A 25,442-nucleotide genomic window follows, 5' to 3' on the forward strand; every position below is an offset into this window, starting at 1 on the left:
AGCACACTTGTAGATATTCCATGATGTGTTCCTCATGTAGATTAGTCCATTTTGTAGATATTTTCATTGTAGGTGCCTTGTATAATAAAAAAATATTAACAATTTGAGGGGAAGGGAAAAAAAGAAAGGAAAAGGCGAGGTTCTTAAAGTTTAAAGGGACTGTACAGTACTGGTTGAGGTGAGGACTTAGCTTTTAATGTTGTGCGAGATATTCAGAAACCAATTATGAAATGTAAAAAAGCATACAATTCTGAGGGAAATTGAAAGTTTATTTGATGAAAATTGGTTTTGAAATGACTGAGATATCCAAAAACAAGGTGAAACAAAGAGATCCTAATAAAAGTCATGGCTTGTCGCATTTTATTATTGTCGCATTTTATTATTGTCGCATTTTATTATTGTCGCTTTTTTGGATATCTCAGCCATTTGAAAACCAATTTTCATCAAATGTTGAATCCTTCTTGAAATTACATGCTCTTTCATATTTCATAGGAGGTTTCTCATTATCTCACAAAAAAAAATTATAAACCTTTTGAAAATGGTATATTAATAGATACCCTTTATATGGATTGAGAGACTATAGCTGGTAATTATATGAACAAATTATGATCAATCCACGACTTCGCTCAAACCAGAAGTAAATGTTGCAAACCAAAGTACACTTTTTAATAATGCATCAGAAGCACATTAACACAGTCATTAGTAGTCCACAGCATTGATTCATATGCTCTCCCACCCTTATGCACCCCTGATTGTTCATTAGGACCTATTATAACCACAGCCAGTGAGCTTTTAGAAAGATCATGATCTATTATCTAGACTGTCTATCCCGAAATGCTGTACTTCAAAGCTTAAAGGACAAGTCCACCTTCATACATTTTTGTAGGCATGTGAATTCAGTGAATGCAGCAATATTAGTAGAACACATTAGTGAAAGTTTGAGAAAAATCGAACAATCCGTTCAAAAGTTATAAATTGTTAAAGTATCTGCGGAGGCACTGCTGGATAAGAAGACTACTACAGTACACTGGTAATGGATGTCACATGCATAGAACGATAAGGAAAATTAGAGAATTTCACAAAATTTCATTTTTTGAAAGAAAGTACACGTTCTTTTGACTCGTTACTGACTATGTTATGAGTAATATTATTCCCCCTGCCTTTAGAAAGAGGCAAGTCAAGTGCTCTTTTATTATGCGAGAAAAGTGAAAATATGTTGAATTTTCATTATATTTTCTTTTATATACTGTTCTATGCATACAGTGTATCTGCTGACATCATAAGCTGTAATAGTCTCCTCATCCAGCAGTGGCAGCACTGAAACTTCAAAAATTCATAATTATGGAATGGATTGTCCAATTTTCCTCAAAATTTCACTGGTGTGTTCTACTAAAAGTGCTGCATTCTCTCAATCCTTATGTATATGAAGATGGACTTGTTCTTTAATAGATCTGGTAGTGTTGGGATTCATGGTTGGCCCGATTCATATGGCTGCCCGGATTCATTGGCTGTCCACTGGGGTACATTTGAAACTACAAGTAGCCATGCTACCAAGTCTTTAACTCTTTATGTGCCATGTGCACATGCCGACTCAGTCAACAGCGTGCCAACTTCGCATATTCTGCTCAAACGTACAAACCCACCCAAAACGATTGATGAATCGCCAAATGCCGCAGTACTAACAATGAAAGCATTTCTCGTGATTCCATTCCTGTCACATGTATGTAGCTTGCATGTTATGTGGTGATTGACTATCAAGGGTTGTTCCTTATTGGAATTGCTAGTACATTCTAAGTTTCTGTCACCTTTTTTGTGTGCAAAAGTCATGCCTCTTATACAATAGTATAGCTACTAGTAATTTGAAAGAAAAGCAATCATAGATTTGTTGTTCAATTTACATCAAAGCAAAGCTTGACATTTTCTCTACAACTTTGCTCATTATATGTCTGAAGTTACAGAAATCTATAAAAGTTGCAGAGATTTTTAAAACAAAATGTCTTCACCAAGCATGACTACATTGCTATCTCAGAACAATGTGGCACACAGGCGGTTCTACACCATGGCACATAAAAAATTAATGTGGTGATTTTTTTTTCCTACAATGACTTCGTTCATTCCTAGGGAAAAAAAAAACCACAGAGAAATGTAAATCAGCTCTATCTTTCTCACTCAATAAGGACATATGGGTCCAAAGTGTAACAGTATGAATTGTGGTTCATTGTTCAAATCTTCCTATATCCCTTGTTCACAAAAGAAAACAAATGCAAGAAAATGTTGTTAATATGTCTGTTCATCTGTTCACTCTTGACATTGTGCCAACAATATGAAGAGGAAGAGGGTACAGTTGGCCAAATTTATCTTTTTCCGCCCACTTGGGGAGTTACAAACGAACCAAAAATCTATTCTTGTTTGTTACATGCCCCATGACGCACATTAACATCACAACAAACTCTTGTCAATGGATGTGTCGAAGTTAAAGGGAAATTTACCCAATCAGGGAATACAGAAATATAAAGAACACACCAGTGAAGTTTGAAGAAATATTGAGGAGCTATCATAAAGATATTAGTTTTTAAAGGTGGATAGGGACTGATATCCCAGGACCAGTTTCAGTGGTTCTTACAGAAACCACTGAATATAATAGTTACATTCAGACAACAAGCCTTAACCCACCTCCCTCCTTAACCTCGAGGTAAGGAAACCTCGATGTTAAGCTTGTAGTTAGGGACCGTGTAGACGCACTCATAAGTTACGTTCAGACGGGAGCTCTTAACCTCGAAGTTAGGAAACTTCGAGGTTAGAGCTTGTAGTTAGGGACCGTGAAGACGCACTCGTAGTGCAAACCTCGAGGTTTGCTCGATGTTTCGAGCCACGAGAAATCTTATGGTTAGCGCTCTAACCACGAGCCGCGGGGGGTCCCCACTCGTAGTTAAGCGCCGTGTGGACACAAAAAACAACGAACTCGAAGTTAAGAGTGACCTCGCCGTAAACTCCAGCCCCTTACAATTTCCCTCTGCTTCCGGGTCAACCTCCCAAACGTACACCACAAATACACTACATGTGAAAAACCTATGACGCACGACACAACAACATCATCTTTTCTTCCCATGCGCTTGATCTCTGAAACTGAACACGTCGAACTCGCTATATTCTATATTCCTCTCCGACGCTAAAAAAAAAAAAAAAAAAAAATGTTTTCGACAAATATCTTCATAAAGGCATAAAGTCATCAGTGCAGTGCTATCTCTGCATATCATTACAGAGAAAAAGAGTACCTGTAAGCAAGTCCGACAGGGTTGGACTAAAGAATAAATAGACGTCTTGTTAACAGTGTGGGCTTAAACTTCCGGTTTTGTGGTTTTAACATCGAGTGGGACCCATTCGTAGTTACGGGGGGCAGAAGCTTAACCTCGAGGTTTCGAAACCTCGAGGTTAAGATTCGTCGTGTGGACACACGTCGTAGTTAGGGGGCAAGAGCTAAACCTCGAGGTTAGGGTCTGCCGTCTGAATGTAACTATAGTTAGCTAACCTCAAGGTTAGCTCGATGTTAAGAGCCATGAGATATCTCAGGGTTAGCGCTCTAACCATGAGCCGCGGGTTCCCCACTCGTAGTTGAGCTTCCATGTGTACAAGTCACCAATTCATTTTTATTTCATTTATTCATGTCTTCTTTAAAAAAAAATGACAGGGTAGGTGCATTCAGTTTAAAAACAAAACAAAACTGCTTTACAAGCACACCTTTTAGGTACATAAAATACAAAGTTAAATACAATATGACATAGTACATGAATAAAAATTCCCAGCATTATTGAAAATGACAAATGAACAATACAGGAATACTAGACTAAAAAAAGAAAAATTAACGAATACAACTTTACCCCACCCCAACCACTATATCTCACTCCCTTACCCCCTTCTGAAGTCCCTGCACCTCCCCCCCTTAGTCCCCCTGTATGGGTTAATGATACTAGTATTACAAAGTGCAAAATGAAAGTAACATAATTCATTACAGACAATGATAATATGTGACCTGCCACAACAAAAGGATCCTAAAGTCGCTGACGGCGGAGCGGAGGAAATCTAGTTTGAATTCATATCATCAAAATCGGTCAAAATGATCGGATTTCTGTTTTTGGCATAAATTTGTAGTCTAATATATCATCTATCATCTGCCGAAATTTGAAAGCTAAATGATCAAAGGAAAGGCAAGAAATTAGCGATATTCTGGGCCGTGATTTTCCGACTTTCAACAGAACAGAAACGTGTCCGAAGATTTGGATTTAGCGCCTCGGATAGACCCTGTCCCAAGCAACGAGGGAGTGATCTTATTGGTCAGTGTGTGGCATCCTGGTTACTGATTGGTTGTGCTAAGCTTGAATGCACATGGGGAGGTTGCTTGGAGCATACCTTCTATTGTCATGAGGTGAAAACTGTCTTGCCTCCCCTTGATCATGATAGCGTGAGAAGGAAAACTTTGAAGGCAGATTTCTCGAAATGCTGATTTCCTAAACCTCTCAACATGCGCTAGTAAAGTCATCAATATCTCCACAACCGAGTACTTTTATGAGTTGTGTTACATATGAAATTAAAGTGGGAGAGTAAAGAATTAATGTCATAATGTCATTTTCAGAAAATCGTCTCCCCCAACTATTGGATCAGTTGTTGCACTGTAGCTGGTCTCATATGCAGAGATATCCAAAAACAAAGTAAAACAAAGACATCCTAATAAAAGGTGGGACCCACCTGTTATTAGGATTGCTTTGTTTTTGATATCTCAGCCATTTCAAAACCAATTTTTACCAAATTAACTTTGAATTCCTTTAAGAAATATATGCTTTTTCATATTTCATAAGGTGTTTCTCATAATCTTAGAATAAAAAGATTATCATCAAACACATTGGAAACCTGAACCCCCCACCTCAACTGAAACTGTACCACCCCTTTAAGGTTGCTGTCATGTCAGATCATGATACCAAAGGCTTCTCTGAATGTGAAAGTATATGTGAAGTTGTGTTGACACACTGGAGTCTCTGGTAACATTTTAAGTCTTGCTTGAATATATATCGAGTCTTTTATCCCTGGATTTCTTAACGGGGTGACACTGGATAGTTTTGGTTGAGATGGGGCTTCAGGTTTCCAACCTGTTTGCGAGATATTGAAAAACCTCTTATGAAATATTAAAGAACATAGGCCTACAATTCAAAGTTTATTTAATGATAATTGGTTTTGATATTGCTGAGATATATCCAAAAACAAAGAGATCCTCATAAAAGGTGAAACCCACCTTTAATTAGGACCACCTTGTTGTCTCCGCCGAACGAGTTCGAGCAGGGGACTATGAAACGGGCTCCTAACGTGTGTGTGTGTCCGTGTGTGTGTCCGTCCGTGCATCCGTGTGTCTGTCCGTCCGTGCGTCCGTGCGTGATCAAAATGTTCAAAATGCTACTCCTTCGCCATTTCTAACCCGATTTTGATTCTGTTTGCTTTATATGATAGCACTACATGGGAGCTTCAAAACTTCTACACAGAATTGCAGTTGTGACCTTTGACCTTGACCTTTGACCTATATTGTACATTTTGCTTCAAAATGCTACTTCTTCGCCATTTCTAACCCGATTTTGATTCTGTTTGCTTTATATGATAGCACTACATGGGAGCTTTGAAACTTCTATACAGAATTTGAGTTGTGACGTTTGACCTTGACCTTTGACCTATATTGTACATTTTGCTACAAAATGCTACTCCTTCACCATTTCTAACCCGATTTTGCTTCCGTTTGCTTTATATGATGGCACTAGGTGAGGGCTTCAAAACTTCTACACGGAATTTTGACCTTTGACTTCTTTGACCTCTGACCTTGATTTTTGACCTGTATTGTACATTTTGCTACCAAATGCTACTCCTTCGCCATTTTAACCCGATTTCGATTCCGTTTGCTTTATGTGATGGCACTAGGTTAGGGCTTCAAAACTTCTACACAGAATTTTGACCTTTGACTTCTTTGACCTTTGACCTTGATTTTTGACCTATATTGTACATTGGCTACAAAATGCTACTCCTTCGCCATTTCTAACCCGATTTCGATTCCGTTTGCTTTATGTGATGGCAGTAGGTGAGGGCTTCAAAACTTTTACATAGAATTTTGACCTTTGACTTCTTTGACCTTTGACCTTGATCTTTTTACCTATATTGTACATTTTGCTACTAAATGCTACTCCCGGCGGGGACATATATTACGCACCGCGTAATTTCTACTTTTCCTTGTTTTACTTTGTTTTTGGATATCTCAGCCATTTTAAAACCGATTTCATCAAATAGATTTTCAATACCTCTTAGAACTGTACACTGTATGCTCTTTAATGTTACATAAATGCTTTCTGATTATCTTGCAAATAATTAAACTTTGAATTCCCTGTCTCAACCAAAACTATACCATTCTTTTAAAAGTACCTGGTACCTGCAGTTTGTCTGATAAAGGAAAAATAGTTCAAAGACACTCAAACCTAGTTTTGCCCTTGTGGAAGTGACACTTAATAGATTTGTTTTAATCCATCTTGTGATATTGAGAGTGAAGTAGGCTCTTATTATGACTCATGTATGAATACAAAACTAATAACAGCCCAGTGTTTGATAACTTAAGTGTGATTTTGCCAAGGAGGTACTTGGAGGACAGTACTCTCCGCTTAATTGGGTACTGCTTAATCGGCTAAGAAATGCTCTGACAGATATTACCCAAGTAAACGAAGAGTAGTATACCTCCTTGATTTGGTATGTCTATCCATCTCTCTGTTCTTTTATATTTAATGCCACGTAGAAATTTTGTATTTTGTGTCGGATTTGACATCCGCAGCGTCTTAAGAGATAACCTCGTTTCTTCTCTTCTCTTTTTTTTATGGCCCTCCAGCAAGAGGGGAATTAGAGTATGTAGGACATGTAGTTCAGTTGGTTTCACTTCTGATCATACTCAAAACTGGCCTCAAGAGAGCAACAAGATTTGCCTCTTGGAGCAAAATATCTGACATTTCCTTTTCCAACCTGGAATATTTCTGGTATATTTCAGCAAGTGCACTCGGGTTCAACCATTTAATCTTTCTCTTTGTTTGAAAACAGTGTTGTCTGTAAACTCCCACTGAAAAGCAGATAAAACATCAATAAAGATTGGCTCACAATTATTAAAAAGTGATTTAGTCTGATACTTTGTGTGAATAGCTGTGGTGTTTGATCAATTTGTCTGATGAATTTTGTATGCTGCAGGAGGGCAAATGTAGACATACATTGTTCTTTATCACCCTTCATTGTAGGTTCACAATCTCATTGGTTATAAAAATCAGAATTTGCACAATTACATTTAGTTTTTACTTGGAGGGTAATGTGTCATTCCAGTCTAAAAAGGGTGTTTGTCGGTCAGACAGGATGTAATCTTTGTTTGCTCATAAATCATTTGGATTTCGTAAGATTTGTTTTCTTGTTAAAGATGGGAGGGATAGCAGGGTATTAAAGAAAAGAATGAATCTGCTGCATGTGTTTTACACATTTACTAAAAAAAGAAAATGCTGTGTTTTACCAGTCAAGTGTTGCCATAGAAACTCCCACATATGATTGGTATATAACATAAGGCAGTGCTATCCTTCACAAATGAATGCACTTCATTATTATCACATTACCCAGTAGTTTAGTTCACTGTACTAGATTTTGTGAAATTGCACATTCGAGATGTTGATCCAAATCCAAATATTTTGCTTGCTTTTTTGGCAGTCAACCACTGCGCCCCAGTATATCGTGATAATCTTGGCACTTTCGAAAGAGCCTTCTCACTCAGCAGAGGATCTGGCTCATAAAGATTGTATTTTAAAGAGGGTGTCATGTCGATTTGCAATACATACACATTCAGTGCAAAAACAAAGACTGTGCGGAATGATGCAAGAGTTGAGCACAGGATGACACCACTTTTTATTGAAATTGATAGGCCCTAATTAACCAACTCTATGGCTCTCTGAGTTATTGGTGCTTTTGCAAGACTGCAGTAATTTTAACCCGTTCCATACTTAATTCTGAAATCCCTATAGACTTGATACACAGGCACCCAGATTCCCGTATGGAACGGGTTAATAAGGTTGCTTGCTGAACATTGCATTCTTTTTTAAATTCACCTTTTTATACCTCCACCCCTGATCATGCCGGATGCATTAGTATTTTTGTCTCTCTGTCCATCCCAGATCTTGTTATTTTGAATTGAGGAAAAACCATTGAGCATATTTTTGTGAGCACTACCAGTCCAAGGAATGCTGTATAAAGAGCAGAAGTACTGATTCGATATTGGCCCAGACTCATCCTGGTCAAAGGTCAAAGGTTACTGAACATTCACATAAAAGTCACTGAACTTTGGCTTTATAAGTTAGAAGTTTTATTTCAGTTTAAATTAATTTTATTTAAAGTAAATGTCCAGTGGTAATATAATGTGGTTGGATGGGTGAAAGTATGTAGATGCTCGTTGAGTAGATGCTTGTTGACAGAAAATGGCAGTCCTGACTGGTTAAAGGTCAAAGGTCACTGTAATTTTTTACAATAATAAAAAAAGAAATTTCAGTCATTACGTCAGCTGGGTTAGGATCCAGCATTTATGTGATTTGGTGGATATGGTTGATATATGGATGATTATTTGTGTCAAAAAGGTTATGAGTTGAGGTCGAGGTCAAAGATCATCGCACTTTGGTAATTTCCAGACACTAGCTGCATTTACACTTACTAACATCGCGATTTTTAAAATCGCGATATTTTGGTTCCACCGTTTACACTTGCGCAAAAGCATGCGAAGTTTGAGCTTCACGAAACATCGCGATTTTTTGGTCGGTAGTACGCATGCGTAATTTACCTGTTTTCAACACGGTAGTTGGAATCGCGCGCTATTCTGTTCGTTTTCACTGCATGTGAAGTGCAGTATATTTTGATCACAGCTGGCTGGTTGGAACGTTGAGCCAGGGCTTTTTATCAGTACAATGCACACATAAATTTGTACTTCTCGAGACTGTTTACTTACGGTAAAACTATATAGCTTGCTATATTAGATCACATACGTAGTAGGTGTGTAAAACTTCACGTACAGCAGCATTCGGGAGGATCATGAAATTTTGCCGATATGACGAAAGTGGGAAGTAAGACTTGGAAGTTAGGACTGGTATTTTATCACGTACTCCTGAGTCCTGTATAATAACTCCACAAACAACGTGCTATATCGAGAGCAGTACGGGCACTCCCACAATCTGAATCAATGCATTTCTGGGAGAACATTATTTTGTTAAAGGCAGCCGATCGCCATCCCTAATGGTACGTAAACTCCGAACGACCGAAGTTTGTGCATGCAATTGCGCAATGTCAGACTCGGCGCTATATCCATAAACGTGTGGGACAATGCTACCACTGAGACAAGTGTGTGTGTGTGCGTGTGTGTGTACGCATCATACACAAACATTGTCACCGCGAGCTGCGGTGATTGGAGGAGAGAGGCCAGAAGGCGCGTGGCTCTTTTGGCCTCTCTTCATGCGCATGCGCACTGAGAGTGTGCGTCCATTCGGAAGCTCTCGTGGCTCGCTGGGACAGCCATTTTGGGTTAGGAGATAAGCACAGGGAGCTCTCTTGTAGCCTACCGTATTTTCGCAGACCCATTGAGCCAGCGCTATTCTCATTCGGGGGTCACTACATTTGATACAGAATGGGGGAGGCAGCGTGTTGCGTTCGTCTCCGTACCGCACAAACCACTCGCCACGACTGAGTGTCTTTAAGTTGTCATGGGGTGATGATACGTGGTTGGAGAACTTCAGGTTTGCTACCAGTAGTACTAGTAGTTTTCACGTACAGTGTACTAGTTTCATCAGGGAGGGGGAGGTGAGAGACCACGAGCTGACCGAGGATCGGCCGTTTAGACCTGTGGCTGTACACAGCTGTCTTTACCGTGTACTAGTACTCTGGCCAGTGACCGACGTGCTATCTGCACGTTCCAAAGAGGGATCGGGAGCGCGCGTAAACTCCCGGTGCAATCCGATACCGAGAGTCACGTGATGAAAAATCGCGATATTTCTGCAGCTTGGGTTTACACTCGCTAACTTCGCCTCAAACTTCGCGATGTTTCAAAAAATCGCACTCCGGCTGGCGATTTTTCTGGCGATGTTTCGAGGGCGTTTGGGTGTAGTTGCTTAGCAACTTACACCCAAATGTCGCGATTTTAGAAAAATCACGATTTTTCCAAGCAAGTGTAAATGGGCCTACTCTTCTAGCAAAGGATTGTCCATTGTTGATGCAGTTCCAAAGAGAAAGAAAGAAATGAATGATGTGTCATGTACAATGTGTATGTACATGTGTGTTCTGGTAGTGACAGGTCAAAGGTCAAGGTTCACAATCACCAAAAAATTTGCCAGTCCTGTCAGGTTCCATGTCATAACTTCTGTGAGATAAATAGCCTAATTATTGTAATTAAAAAGAAAATGATTCCTGAGACTTTCCCTGGTGCAGAGGGTTGAAGATCAATCCTTGTCAGTTTCTATAAAGGTCAGTGTACTTTATTGAAATGTGGATAAAAACAACAGCATGCATTAGTGTGCCAAATTTATTTTACTTCATGTGTTTCTTTTTCAGCCTTTTTTTTTAAAGCAATCCTGACTCCCATTTTAATGCAATGCCAATAGTACTCATAAAAGCACTGGACTCCAAGAAATCTTAGCATTTCTCATATTTCCTTGCAATTTTGTGTATATATATGCTTTCAACTGAGTCTCCTTTTTTTCAAAATCAATGTGATAGTGATAGTTAATGTTAGATTATGAGTATGACTGAACTATGACATTATATTGATTCAAAATTCAGTATAGATTAAAGCCTGTGCAAACATAATTGACAAAATGAACAATAACCAACAAATATTTGACCAGATTTGACCCAACTTTTCCTTAAGCAATATTTCATTGCCAAAGGGAAATTAAATTGGCAGTATTTTTCTTGGATGGGTTCCAAAAAACCCTATGTGGGTCTTCGATGGTATTCAGGGATTTGTTTGTTTGTTGTGTTTTGACTCCTTTGTTTCCATGAAATGTGATTTGTGGCTTGCATGCAGTGTTGGGACATGACATAAGCACGGTCATCTGCCTTTTGGTTTTTGTATTTAGAAATGAACACATTCTTTGAATTTTTCTTTGAGGAGGTAATAAACAAATAATATATTTTCCTTTTAATACCTAGGGTGTCGTTTGGTGCCAGTTTAAATAAAGTACACGTATACATGATTTCTAGGACAAATGCTACAATGAAGCCATATGATAAAGTTGGAATATATTTTTAGAAACAATCCAAGTTTTGGAAAATTTGTCAGTTTAAAGTGCAACTGTCCCTTGCATGAAAACTCCCATGTTGGTTCATACAGTATGTAAATGCAGGTATAGAACTGTGGTTGAATGAAAATCTGTTATGTTACTTCAACTCATAGAAGTAGCTGTCCTTTTCATATTTCCTCAGACACCTACATCGTACATTTTATTGCCAGATTTTGAGTTGATATATTCTTTGACTCTGTGTGATCTTGCTCTCACTGTTAATATGTACTACATGGCAGTAAAAATGTATGAATTTAGTAGGAATTTTGATAGAAACATTTTTATATCTCTGCACAAGAGCTAGATTTTGGCCAAGGTGTCATGGTAGTACAATGTACGCTTGACATTGTCTTGATTAATTGGTAGAGAAGTTCATCATTTTGCATTCATTAATTAGTAGTCCCACCAAGATGCATATTCAGGCTGCTACTCATTAGATCGCACACTGTGTGTCCTGGAGCAATCTTTCTGCTAATTTTATGTATTATTTTGCGGTTGAAATATACTCTCGGTCTCAAAACCCTGGCAGTTTCTGTGCTCCCTTTTTCTGTGGTATAAAAGGCTGCTTTAATATGTCAGCAGCAAAAACCTGTTATATTCCCATATTCATAATTCAGTGGAAACAGCTGTAATGAAATCCCACACAGATTTTATCATGCATGTGTCTGATTTTTTTTTTCTTCATTTCCTTCAAATTCTGTTCTCTGGGGGAAGAGCATAGTTTCGTGTCTTAGAATGTGAATATCGTGGCAATACTCTTTCTGTTACTTTCCTCTTAATTTGTATTGTTTTACTCAAAAGTGCATTGGTATCGTTCAAGTTCGGTGGTTGTGAACTTTTTTTTTTTGTTGAATCTTTATTCGTGTATTATTTTGATGGAGCCACAGTGTGGGGCCCACCTCTATCCACACTCCCTCACACTAGGTGCGTTTACATATAATTTGCAAGTGGTATTTCGTGACATGATTCACACTCAAATCTACAGTAGCATACATTACATATTTAATGCGAACTTTAGATTACCATGCTAAATACAATAGTGTTTTCCGACATATTTTGTGGTATACTTGCATTCACATTATGAAATACTGCAGAATTGATATACGTTGGTACTTCACAGTTAGTGTGAAGACATCTTGTGATGGACATCATATAATACTGCAGTATTTGAAATACTGTGATATTCACCATCTGCTTTATACACCATATTGATTTTAACCTGTTAAGGATGAGTCCCAAGTATACTCGGGCAGAGGATTATGGGAAATGTGTGTTGTAGCAAAATCAGTCCATCCTCAAAGGGTTAAGTAGCAAGTCTAATTTTCTTTGAATCAGGACTTCCCGACAGTTTTACTCGTGGTTGAATTTCTCATCTTGGAGTACAGTAATGAACAAAGAAATGTATGTATGCAGGTCACGCTGTGATGTCGAGATCAGATTGTATAATTGTGCATGATTTTAGATTCGCAAATAGCACCTAAGTCATGCAATTATTGGAAATAAAAACCTCGCAAAATATATGGCATGTAGGCCTACAGTATGTAAGTGCACCTAGTGGTCAGGTTGGAGGAGTGAAACATAGAGCCCATGGAAGCAATGTTCTGTTCCATTCTCATGGCGACTGATTTGCATAGATACAGGAATATCATACCAACAAAAAATACTTGCCTAATACTTTGAATGCTGTGAATTTATCTGTTCCTAGAATGTCAAATTCTCCCCCAAACCACTGAGGAAACCTCAAATGTAGACTTCTTCCACATTTGACCTTCAGGGTGTTCAGACGCAAAATATTTGGCTAGAACGACATAGGTATACCAAAACGGTATAGCCATACGATGAATTTGTACATCTGAATGCTGACTAATGAAATGACGTATAAGGAAATGATGAGTAGCGAAACGACGGTCAGAGCATCATTTTGAACTAGAACTCGATAATGAATCAGGATTCCATCGTGTCCATTGTGCATCTGAACGTATGGCGACCATTGAATGGTATAACTGGGCAGGGCTTAATAAATGGGAGCGCGCATGAAAGGTGACCCCATAGCTGTCACTCATGACCATAACAGCATGCGCAGTGGGAAACTGCACATCTATATGATGTTTTTCAGAACGGTTGAGATTAGCGTCTGAACGGTCTGTCGGCTATACGATGATCCTTTATACATCGTTTCTTTATCGAGTTTTGGTATAAACTGGCTTGCGTCTGAACAGGGGGCTCTTGACACAGAAAAATCTTATTCTATCTTGAGTGGACATTTAGACCCAAGAGAGCTCTTATGACGAAAATGTGCTGGAGGAGTGTGTCTGTGTGTGCGCACTCGTGACCTGAGTGCATGCATGTATACAAGTGTATGTGCGTCAGTGTGTACTGCAGTGAAGTGTGCTAGCTCTCTAGCTATGTGGTAGGAGATTCTGGGTGATTTACTCTGGGAGTCTAATTGAATGAGTCATCTCACTGGGTTATGTCTCCTCCCCACCATGTTGACAATGGAGGGAGCAAGTCTGAAACCCCTTTCACACCTGGCAATTGTCTTTTGACTGAAACATCTCGCTGATGATGGCTAAACCCCTCCTGCAGAAATGAAGATGAAGTACTCAATTTAACGTTACTGTAAAAGCAGAAATATTCTGGGCATGAAACTTTTTGCAAAGTGGAGCCAACAGCCCTTTTTTTGCATGGCGAGAAACTTTTGCAAATTGCCACTGTGTTAATGCATTGTTTAGACAAATACTTTCGCATGCAATTTGATTTCATACATACTTGTAAATCTTGGCTCCTCTTGAAATTTGCAATAGTTTCATGCACGCAGAAATTTCTGGTTTTCCGGTACCCATGACAACCACAAAGGTGACTACTTAGTGTGCCATGTAGATGACTGATTCAGTTCAGTTGAAAACTGAAGGACTCTTGCTTTGAATTGCCAATAAATTTGTGCCTGCTTCACATTGCTAAGATGTATGTGCCAGCCCATCGTCTTCCGGATGATATTCAGGCAACTCGTGCACGCAGTGCCCTGATGTTGGGGATTCACATTTTCATGCGTATTCTGTTTCAATGGTCCGCATTGGATCAAACCATTTTTCCCATTTGAATCAGCGGTACTGTAAAATTGAAATTTTGCTCTGTGGAACTTTTTTGCATATTTCCCGCAACAATAAACTAGCATTTAAACAAAAGCATTCACCTTTTGATTCTGAAGAATGAAAAACATGCAAAATTCATCTTACCTGGTCAAACGCTAAAAATTACTTGCACGAAATTTCCACTTTTGCTGTGGATCGAAGGGTAACCAATGGATACAGTCTGTCTGAAAGGGGCATAGGAGGAACGCTTGTCTGTAATGTTTGTGTCATCTTGACAGAGGGACGGTTGATGGAAGGTGAGACTAGGAAAGGAAAATGGAAGGGGGGAATAGAGAATGTAGGACTGACTCGCACTTCAAGGAAATGGAAGGAGAGTGGGTGCGTATCCGGACGAGCGGATTGCCTTGTTTAACTTGCGTGAGGAGTCTCTGGCGGCCGAGTGCAATTTAACGCCGTCTCGCATTGCATGCGAGCATGATTTGTGCCCCGTGCTTGGGCCTGATTTTTCACCACTCACCTGGATGTTTGGTGCCTGCACTGTGCCGCGGTCATAAAAACAATGTGATTGAATTTGAACACATGTGGGAGACATCACATGACTCAAGTGTAGAGGAGAGAGAAATAGAATGTTAAAAGGTCATAGTTAGTATAATGCTCATTGAAAGGGTTATTATAAAGTTAGCGGTAAACACATTTAAATATTGTATTCCCAGCTGAGAAACATGTACATGACTATTTTATTTTCCAGCTGAGAAACATAAACATAGATATTGTACTTTCCAGTTGAGAAATACATTAATATTATATATACTTAACTAGCCAGAAACATATTTTAATTTCCAGCTGAGGAATATATATACATGGGTATTTTATTTTCCAGCTGAGAAATATAATAATATCTGAACATTGTACTTTCTTACTAAAACAACTGTTTCTCTATTTCAGATATCTGTCATCTCACAGTTTTGATAAATCATATGAATATACAGATGAAGCAAAAGGACAGGTCATGACAATGACTACATGTAGGGAATGTTAATGTAGAGTAGGCCCTATACTGTTCATGAATATTTTTTTTTCCTATTTGATAATATATACACGTATGAGCTTTGTACTTTGTTGCTAACACAACTGTTTCTGTATTTTTTATAGCTGTCACCTTACAGTTGATATCATATGAATGTCTGAGCGTAGATATCAACACATTAGTAACTGATCCACCCAAAACTATCCGTCCACTTTTTCATAGTTTTATGCTTAGCATTTTAATGTTTTCATGTAAAATGTATAATTACTTAATTTCAAAGAGGTCAAATGTTAACAAAAGCATGTCAGAATTACTTCTGTGACACGCTTTTCTCTTGGTAAAGTGTAAATAGGCCTTCAAATAAATATAATTTGTGATAGACAAAAATGAACGTGCAGTGAGCTATTGTACATGATGTAGAAAGTTGTTAAAATGAGAGTAATAATGCTGTGATACCTTCTAGTGAACAATAGGCCATTATGTATGGAATCTTCAGTTGCTAAAGAGTTCAAAGCAAAATTAGATATTATGACAATGCATACAGGCAGGAGGTATCACAGAGAGAAGGGAAGATCATTGCTAGATTGGAAATGAAGTACATAATGAGACAATTACAGACCATAAATCAAATTATATAGTTACTGGAGTGAGATACATGTAATGGGGTATAGTGAATTAATAAACAGGGTTCATGCAGTGGTAGAAAGCCTGAAAGAGTCATTTGAATTAAAAAAGGAAATTAAAAAAAAAAATCCCCCGCCATGAATGGTCATGGTTAGCGCAAACTCAATTACCACTCTTTAAAAGTCATGAAAAATATTTTTTCTGCAATTTGACTCATTTGTGGTTCCCTGTAAATTATTTTTATGCCTCTGCCCTCAATAGTGCTAGAGGCGTCATGTTTCTGCCTCTGTGCATGTTGAAGGAAACCAAAACCTAAAGAGCAATGTGGATTGAGTGAAAGCAGCATCATCAGTAGAACACATCAGTGAAAGTTTGAGGAAATTCGGACAATTGATGCAAAAGTTATGAATTCTTAAAGTTTTGGTGTTGTAATGACTGGATAAGGAGACACTTCTAGAGTTTAAGACGTATGTGTGGACAATGATACAAAGAAAATTCCACAAAAATTCACTTTTCTAGCATAATGAAAGGGCACTTGACCAACCACTCAGGGAATAATTGCTAACCATACAGTAACATATGTCAGTATCAATGGTTGATGGAATGTGTAATTTTCATGAAAAAATGAATTTTTGTGGAATTCCCTATATATTTTCTTTACTGTAAAACACGATATATTTGCGGCATGAAAATTTTGCGAATTGCCACTGGCCTCCATTGCATATTTTGTAGGCAAGAACTTTCACGTGCATTTTAATTTCGTGAATGTTAGCGCTCGCAAAATTCGCAAAATTAAAATGCACGCGAACATTCCTCGTTTTATAGTAGGCCTATATTGTTGTCCACACATGATGCCATAACCTCTAGTAGTCTTCTCAACCAGCAGTTCCAACACAAAAACTTTAAAAATTCATAACTTTTGCATCGATTGTCCGATTTTCCTCAAACTTTAATTGATGTGTTCGACTAATGTTGGTGCTTTCACTCAATGCACATTTCTTGTTGGGTTTGGGTTTCCGTTAATGTATTAGGGTTTGTATGTGTGTATGTCAGTTCTTCACATCCCAGATTACGTGACATTGCTGTAAATAAAAAAAAAAAAAAAAGATCATAAATTGGTTCAAAGATACTCAACAGTAATAGACATTTATTGAACTTTCATTTTATAGTAAAGAGAGTCAAGAAGCCTGAATAAACAGGAGCATATTCAGATGTATGTAGCATAGTTGTCAACTCTCTCGGATTCTTCTTGAGGCTCCCTGATATACATGTAGCACAACTCATAATCGCTTCATGTCTAGCGAAGAGAACATAAAATCTCCCTGATTTAGATATTAACTATTATTGCCCATTGGCTTGAGTGCAATACACATCCACCTCCCTGATTGCTCTTTAGTATCTCCCTATAAATTTGATGTGTTAGTGTCGACAGCCCTGATGTAAGAAGATCATTGATAGTGAAACTTTCTTGAAAGTAGGTTAATGAATGGATGAATGGATCAATAAACACTGAAAGTTTGCAGTCATACATAATAGTTTCTTATCACTTTGAGAATGCTTCATACTTTCATAACTTTACATACTGTGCATTTTTCTAATTCTGTGCTCATAAAATGAGTGCCACTTACACTAAAGAGACCTCATGAACATCAACCAGAATGAGTTTTGTTTAATAGCGTAATTCAAAGATAAGTTCTCTTGACAATATGCAACAAGACACAATGTGATTGACCATTAATTTGAGTGTTATTGCTGATGTCCTTTAAGGTTAATTAGGTGCCATGTGATGGTCGATTTTTGCTTTATTACTGATGACACAGATTGTTGGCAATTATGTATGTTTCACTTGAGCCTGGATCATTATGATATGTAACTTGGATTTGAATGAATTACTCATATGCCCATAGGTTGCTGAAAGCAGTATGTCTTCTGGTTGTCCATCTGCCAGTCTTGACCTACATCCAGTTCTTGCAGTTTCAGGAAAAAGTACTTGATGAATTTTCAGCACAAACCCCTAAGGTCAAAGGTTATAGGTTTCTGTACTCTTGCTTGAGATAACATTTTTTTTTTTCTTTTTTGGCAGTAACTTCATCTGGGAATGTCCAGGGGCAATATGCATGTTTGTTTGTTTGATTACAAGTGCAGTTCATTCTGCTTCTCAAGTCAAAGTAGAATTACATTGTTGTAGAGAGTTAAACAAAAGATAACTGTTATAAAGGAACAAAAGAAAAACACAATCTCATGCAATGCAACAGCACATCATTATAAAATATCTAAATGGTTGCGAGTTTATGATTGGTAGGAGGAGTAAAAAGAAATAAGCAATCATTTCCTTGAAATATAGTGATGAATTGTAAAAGACTACTGCGCTCTGGTCTCTCTCTCTAAAAAAAAAAAAGGTAATTTACAGTCTTCACTTTATCAAGGAATGTCCATTGATAATTTGGCAGACAGAGTAGAAATAAATTACCAGTTATATGAACATTAGAGTAATGATAGGTCAAAGTTCACTGCACTTTGGTAAAAAAGAAAAATTAAAACATTCCCCAGTCATAGCTTCAGCTGCAAATGTACAGTGGTAACATAATCTAGTATAAAAGAGGATAGAAATGAATGTTGCGTACATGTACAGCCCGTAGGTGCAGTGTGTGTGAACAGCCATCTAAAACAGAATTACATGGCAGACCGAAAACCAGCAAATTTTGTGTGTGATTGGGTCTTGTGCTTAACCACAAATTATTGAAGATTGAAGCCTGGCTGTCCCTTGGGTAGTATTTGATCATCTCATTGCACTTCATTGAGTGTCCTTCCGGGTGCAGCCAAAATCGCCAAGTCATTTCTGATGCTCTAGACTGGGTTCTAAACTCTTGGAAATTAGATTTAGATTTGATTTCGGTGTTTCTGAAGGCCGTGATGACATCATAAGTGACATTGACAAAGTGCACTAACTGTAATTGTGATCGCCCGAAAAGTTTTAACTTCTTTATGTTCAAGCCGTAGATTGACATCCATGGTATATGGTCTCACATACATAGGTTTTAGTATTATTTTGAGCGAACACTAATGACAGAACTCTGTGAGCATTGCTTTGCTCTTCCACCACACTGTCGCAATATTGGTAGGGGCTACGTCATTGACCTGTTACCGTGGTTAAGAGGGTAGAGAGAGCTAAATGTATTCTCAGGGTCTGTCGGACTTGATTGCATATCCAGAGCCAAGTTTTCTGCCCCGATTCTGCTGTCTCAGCATCGAGAATGGTGACAAAACCAGAAATCCAACTAAATTGTCATCTGTATCATAGTCGTGTGGTCTGTTAAAGTCAAGCTGTTGCTTATTCATAGCATCTTGTGTACTTTATCATTCGGGATCATTGAAAAGTGTGTACTGTAAAATGAGGAATGTTCACATGCATTTTAATTTCTCGAATTTCGCGAGAGCGAAGATTCGTGAAATAAAAATGCATGCGAAAGTTCTTGTCTACACTATATGCACTGAATGTTACAGGCAACTCGCGAAAATTTCATGCCGTGAAAAAGGCCGTCGGCTCCAATTCCCGAAAATTTCATGCTGCGAAAATATCGTGTTTCACAGTAAAATCCTCTGAATGACAAGAGGTTTTTTTTATAACTTGTGATGTGCAGGCAGGATTATGATTTTACCTGCTATAGACTTCCCAAAGGTTTCATCAGAATTTCAGAGACAGATAAACTGAGCTTTTTGCATCTGTTGAATCCATGTCATGAGAATATTTCCCTTTAACCACTTTATAAATGAAATTATAATTATGTCTCCACCTCCTTGCGTGTGAATAAGGCTGTCAGAAAAACGATGTCCTTGATTTGTCTCTGATGCATGTCCCTCCATCCAAATGTATGCCCCATGTCTCATTAGGGCTGATGGTTTATACTGATCAGGAAAACTGTAACATATTGACAGTTGCGATGCAACTGTGTCAAAAACCACCCAAAACATTAGCAGGAAATTATTACACATCTTTGTGTAATATTTTTACCATCATGGAAAGGTTGCTCTGACAGTTTTCAATGAGAATGCTCACAACAGAAAAATGATCTGGTAATTTCACCTAATAGGGCCATTCTCATTGCAAAAAATCGCGATATGAAAACTTGCGATGTTTTACCTTTGTGTCCACATTGGCAGGTAAACATCGCGAAGTTAGCTCTGGTACCAACAATCGCGATCTTTCATGACGTACTGAGCATGCCCAGTTTACTCCGCTCCGCGCTCGGCCTTTGTTTGGGGTCCAAGCGGATACTGAAGTCACGTGAGTAATATCGCGATATTTCTGCTGCGTGCGTTCTCATTGCAAAACTCCATGCGAAGTTTCGCTCGAAGTTAGAAAAATCGCACTCCGTCTTGCGATTTTTCGGGCGATGGTTTAGTGAGAGTTGCTAGGCAACTTTCACCGTAACTTCGCAATTTTTCTAATATCGTGAGTTTTCACCTGCAATGAGAATGGCCCTAATGGCTGGGTTCCTCCCTCTCTCTGTCGGGAGACAAATCATAGAGCGAGCCCTAACTTTATTGTCAAATACCGGTATCCATAAGTTTTGGTTCAGATGGCTTGGAATATATTCCAAGTAGATGAAATGTGAGGGAAAGGGCACTGAACTTTGGCTGTGATTGTCATATGATTGTCAAATCAAGAAGAATCATACTTCAGTATCTACACGTACTATGATACCCTGTTGTAATGTAATATTCTGTTCCACAGCAACATGAGTATCTTTTTAGGTAGGATGAGTGCTGTACAAGAGTCTCTCTGTTATTGTTATTGTTGTTGTTGTTGTTGTTGTTATCATTATTATTATTGTTATTATTATTATTATTATTATTATTATTATTATTATTATTATTATTATCATCATCATCATCATCATCATCATCATCATCATCATCATCATCATCATCATCATCATCATCATCATCATCATTATTATTATATGAATACAGAGCATGAGATTATTTTTTAAGCATGTGACAGCAGGGTCAGGTGACACAAATTGGCAACTTGAGATCCCCAGATAACTAATGGTCATTAAAACTGTGGTTCCTCCTGAATCTCAAATTTCTCCCAAATTTACTCATGATTTATTACCAGATTGATTTCACCAGTTTCCTTCAAGTTGAAGTCCCCCTTTGAGGTAGAGTTTCTTCCTGAAAGAATTAGCTCCACAAGGCTTGTCTATCAGCATGTTATTAGGCAAACGAGTTGTTATAGCACTAGGCTGCGACTGCTATCAATAAAAAGAAATAAAAAATGTTATACCCTCACATATCAGTATTAAACATGATCACTTGTTGCCACCAACATCACGGCTTCCCTGTCAACTGGCAACCAACGCCCTCCCTTTATGAACTTATACCCTCCTCTTCAATGAGATCTTTCTGTCAGATGCAGATAACACACAGTTGGGATTGGTGCTTTAAGGCGCAGATGGAGGTTTCACACTTTGAAGAGAACTTGTTCGAAAAACCTGTTTAATTAAGGTTTTTAAGTTAGTTTGAAAGCAAATTTGAATCACATTGATTCCCTTTTATCAGTGATATTTTTCAAATCATGTCTGGTTAGTGTTGGTCCATAGGTACTTTTTAAATGAATATTTGACAATTTGGGGTGCACGTTTGCAGTATGAGTGGATTGACCTTCAAAATATGAGTGAGTAGGTAGAGTTTAGCTTAAAGGTACAGTTTACCTTTGAGAGCAGTGATTTTTAAAGTTTTCAAGTTATCACATTTGATGCATATGTGTAGGTCAGTTGTATCACAAAACATCCTATCATATAAAAATTTTGCAGTAAAACTTAAAATATACGGAGGTATCACTGTGTTTCTTATTAAACCATAACTGTAGATGGTTTAGTCCAGAAACAATTTTATTACCCACATAACTCCTGTTCATTTTTTTTTTTTGTATATATTCAACAATACTTAACATTGATTATCCTGATTAAAATGTTTACAGCGGTTATTTCCATGCCTAACTCACATTTTAGAACTATTTTGAAGCACTAAATCAGGGTTTTTGTTTCATCTGCAAATGGTAAATAATGCCTTTAAGTCGTATAATTGCAACACACTTCTAATGGTTTGTACCTCTCTGAAGCACACTTTAATGAACATATCAAGGTTTTTTGTGTTTGATTGACAGCTTGGCCTTGGAATTTGTGACAATGGTTAGGTATGGAATGTTATTTCCTGTTAGCATTTAGGCCTAGTAAGGATTCTCTTATTCGTGTTTGAACACACCATGCTTAAATTTTCAACACAATTGGAAGCTCTTTTCAAAAATGAAACCTGTTCATGAATTACACAGACTCTGGATAAGAGATTTAGAGGTGGAAGTCCCGTGCCAATTTTTTCAGCTTTTTACACTTGCCAATAAATCCCGTACTAAGCTCTTGTCCTGGGCGAAGGAGAAAACTGATCTTTTTACACTCATATTTCTTAGCCCCGTACTTTCCAAACCACATGAATATTCATGATTACGCTGTGCACTGTACAAGTACACGCACGCACGCACCGGCAGCACTTTATTACCTCGTTTCTGATTGTTCTGTTTACACTCGCTTGCTTGGCACCGCAATTGCGGGGTTAGCACCGCAGTTGCGGTGCTAACCCTGCTATTTTGCAGGGCCAGATAGTGTGGGATTATCGGTGGGGCTAGCCCACTTTCGGAAAAACAGAAAGTGGGCTAAGGAAAGTCCGGTACCAACGGTGGGGCTAAGGCCCCCCTTAGCGGTCCGGGACTAAGCAAAAATTTGCAAGTGTAAAAAGCCCTCTAGAGTCAACTTGATACATGTTTTGCAGTGTGTATGGGAATACTTGTCTACAATAAAGAATTTGAAGGTGAAAATCAACACAAGTATTATGGATAAAGCAAGAATCTTTTAACAACAGTGAATCATGCTGCACTAATTGCTGCTACACAAATCCTGTATCTTGGTGACACAATAAGTGTACTACAGTCCGACCTCTCCTATCTGGATATTTTAACATACAGGACTCTTACAGAAAAATATTCACAATGATAATATTCGGGATGCATGAACAATTTGAAATTTACTTGATGGAAAAATAAGAATGTCTTATCCTCCCATATGCAGTAAATTGGTTGAGCTTGCCTGTGACATTATGGAATCGCCCCTTTTTATCACAACTGTCAAAGTTCAAAACTGTCTTACATGTTGATCAAAATTTGTGTAAGATTTCACTGTCTTGTTTCTCAGATTTTTCTACTTCGATTCACACAAATTTACAGAGTAGACTTTCCCTTTAAGATAGAAGCCCTTAAGTAATTTATAGGGTGGACTTTCCCCTAAGATGCTAGTCTGTAGAGTAATTTACATAGTGGACATTTCCTTTAAGATGGTAGTCCTTGAAGAGGTACAGTTGTAATACTTTGCCCCAGTCTTCACCACTCCCCTATTCTTCCACCCAGGGCATTCTCCATGTCCCACTCGCAGGTATGTTGCCTACACTTAGCCTGTCTGCCCCTCTCTCCCTTCTCCCTCTCTCTCTCTCTCCATCTCTCTCCCCGTCTCTTTCCCTCCTGCGCTGTCTCATTCTGTCCCTCTCACTCGGTGGCCGCCGCATTAACTGTCAACACTAATTATAGCACGCACCTCGTCAGCGCAACAGCAGAAAGCTAAACGCTCGCCCTCTGCAACACTCGCCAACTCCCCGCACGGCGGCGTCATAATCGGTGGAGGCTACTGCTTTGCCTTCTCCCCCCTCGTGTGCCGAGAAGAGGACGAGAAGAAGGGAAGAAATCAGTTTTTAACGACGCACATCGGTGCAGCTTGCTGGTTCGCCGTATGAATCACAGCGTGGAAAATTTGCCACTATTTCCTCACCAGGCGGGAGTGCATTCCGTGAATTTCTCACCTCTTTTTAATAACATCAGCTGCTGTCCTCCTTTGGTACATTTCAAGTTTGTTTTATAATGTATGTACACTTTTGAATTTCATTGCATATTTGACGGTCATTCTATGTTTTCTTGGGGTTTTTTTGAGGGGGTGTTTTTTTTCTGTGTTATAGCAGCAAAAGCTGGATTGTGTGATATCACTCGCTGACACTTTGTACGATTGATCTCTTGCTGTGCACTCTTTGATGTTACTGAGCGTTTTTCCTTGTCAAGAGGATTTTGTGAAGACACAGAAGCGATAATGAATTGAATTATTTCAGCTCAGTGTAGAGATTTTGTCGTTTGTCTGGCGTGGCCCAAAGTGAGTCATAGTGTGCACACGATGAAATGTGAGGAAGTGTTACGGCATTCATCGCCCCGCCGTGTGTGTGTGTAAACGCTTCTTCCTTTATTATTCCCCCCTCACATCGTCGTCAAGGGTGAAGTTGATGAAGACCGATGCCTTTCCCTCGCTGCTGTAACCACAATCTCATCCCCTCCTCCCGTTTCTCTCTCCTCTTACCTCCTCGCAGATTCTAGTCCTTGCCGTCGTCCGGGGAAAGGGACAGACGTACGGCCACGCTACCGAGGAATAGAACCCGACTGTGGGAAGTGGATTTCTCTGGGGAGGCTGTGAGGACCGGCAGTGTGTGGCCGCAAGCTCGCTGGAGTGTGGAATATCAATTTACCTGCCGTTGCGGATTGACATTAACCCACTCTCAAAGAGTTTCCTATCTGCCATATCCGTTTTGAGGTGAGTACATTGCCAGATCTTGGAGTAGCTGAATGAAGTGTGTGAAAGGAAACTGGGCGTAGCAACAGAAATCTTCTGAAAACAGGACAAGGAGGAAGACATTTGTACCATTACACCAGAGACAAAATTCTTAAGATGCATTTCTCAGATTATTCTTCAATCTAAATTTAGTTTTTAAAAAAAAATATGTGCATGCCCGATGGTATATCCTTTGCATCAGTCAAGCTCATGAGAGCGCATACAAGATTATGTGGGAAACAAAACAGACAGGAGCCGCAGGGAACACATGACAGCGTCCATCTTTCTATGTGGTATGATTACTCAGGTTCAGTGGCAGAAAGTCATGACTCATCTAGGTTTGCTGGAAGAGAGACGTGTGTGATGCTGACCTAGATGGTCCCATTTTCCATTTTATAGAACCTCCTATAGTATACATGCCATGCATGCGATGCTTTTCTCTTTTTTTTGCCACACTTTTAAATACACATTATTTTGTGTACACAATCACACACACATGCACACACACAAACACATACACTTATTTCATATGTGTACACACATTAATAGTGCATTTATCTGTAGAGTCAATATACAAGACTTTCTTTACACTCTACTTTTAATTCATCCTGTTGTGCTTCTTTTGTTTTAAATGACTTTA

The 25,442-nt window shown here is 38.6% G+C and overlaps 1 protein-coding gene across 1 annotated transcript in view; it reads left to right on the plus strand.

Annotated features, from left to right (window-relative positions):
• The first annotated feature begins 24,599 nt into the window (after positions 1-24,599).
• The window catches only part of LOC139727910 (tetraspanin-6-like), a 74,949-nt gene continuing 74,106 nt past the window's right edge, over positions 24,600-25,442 (plus strand). Inside the window, exon 1 of the mRNA XM_071638880.1 lies at positions 24,600-24,784. The gene's annotated coding sequence lies outside the window, so the exon portion shown is untranslated. The remainder of the gene's footprint in view (positions 24,785-25,442) is intronic.

This window comes from Diadema antillarum, unplaced genomic scaffold (genome assembly GCF_040938485.1).
Source record: "Diadema antillarum isolate AM-2024a unplaced genomic scaffold, OU_Dant_1.0 seq00000160_RagTag, whole genome shotgun sequence".
Taxonomy (NCBI): Eukaryota; Metazoa; Echinodermata; class Echinoidea; order Diadematoida; family Diadematidae; genus Diadema; species Diadema antillarum.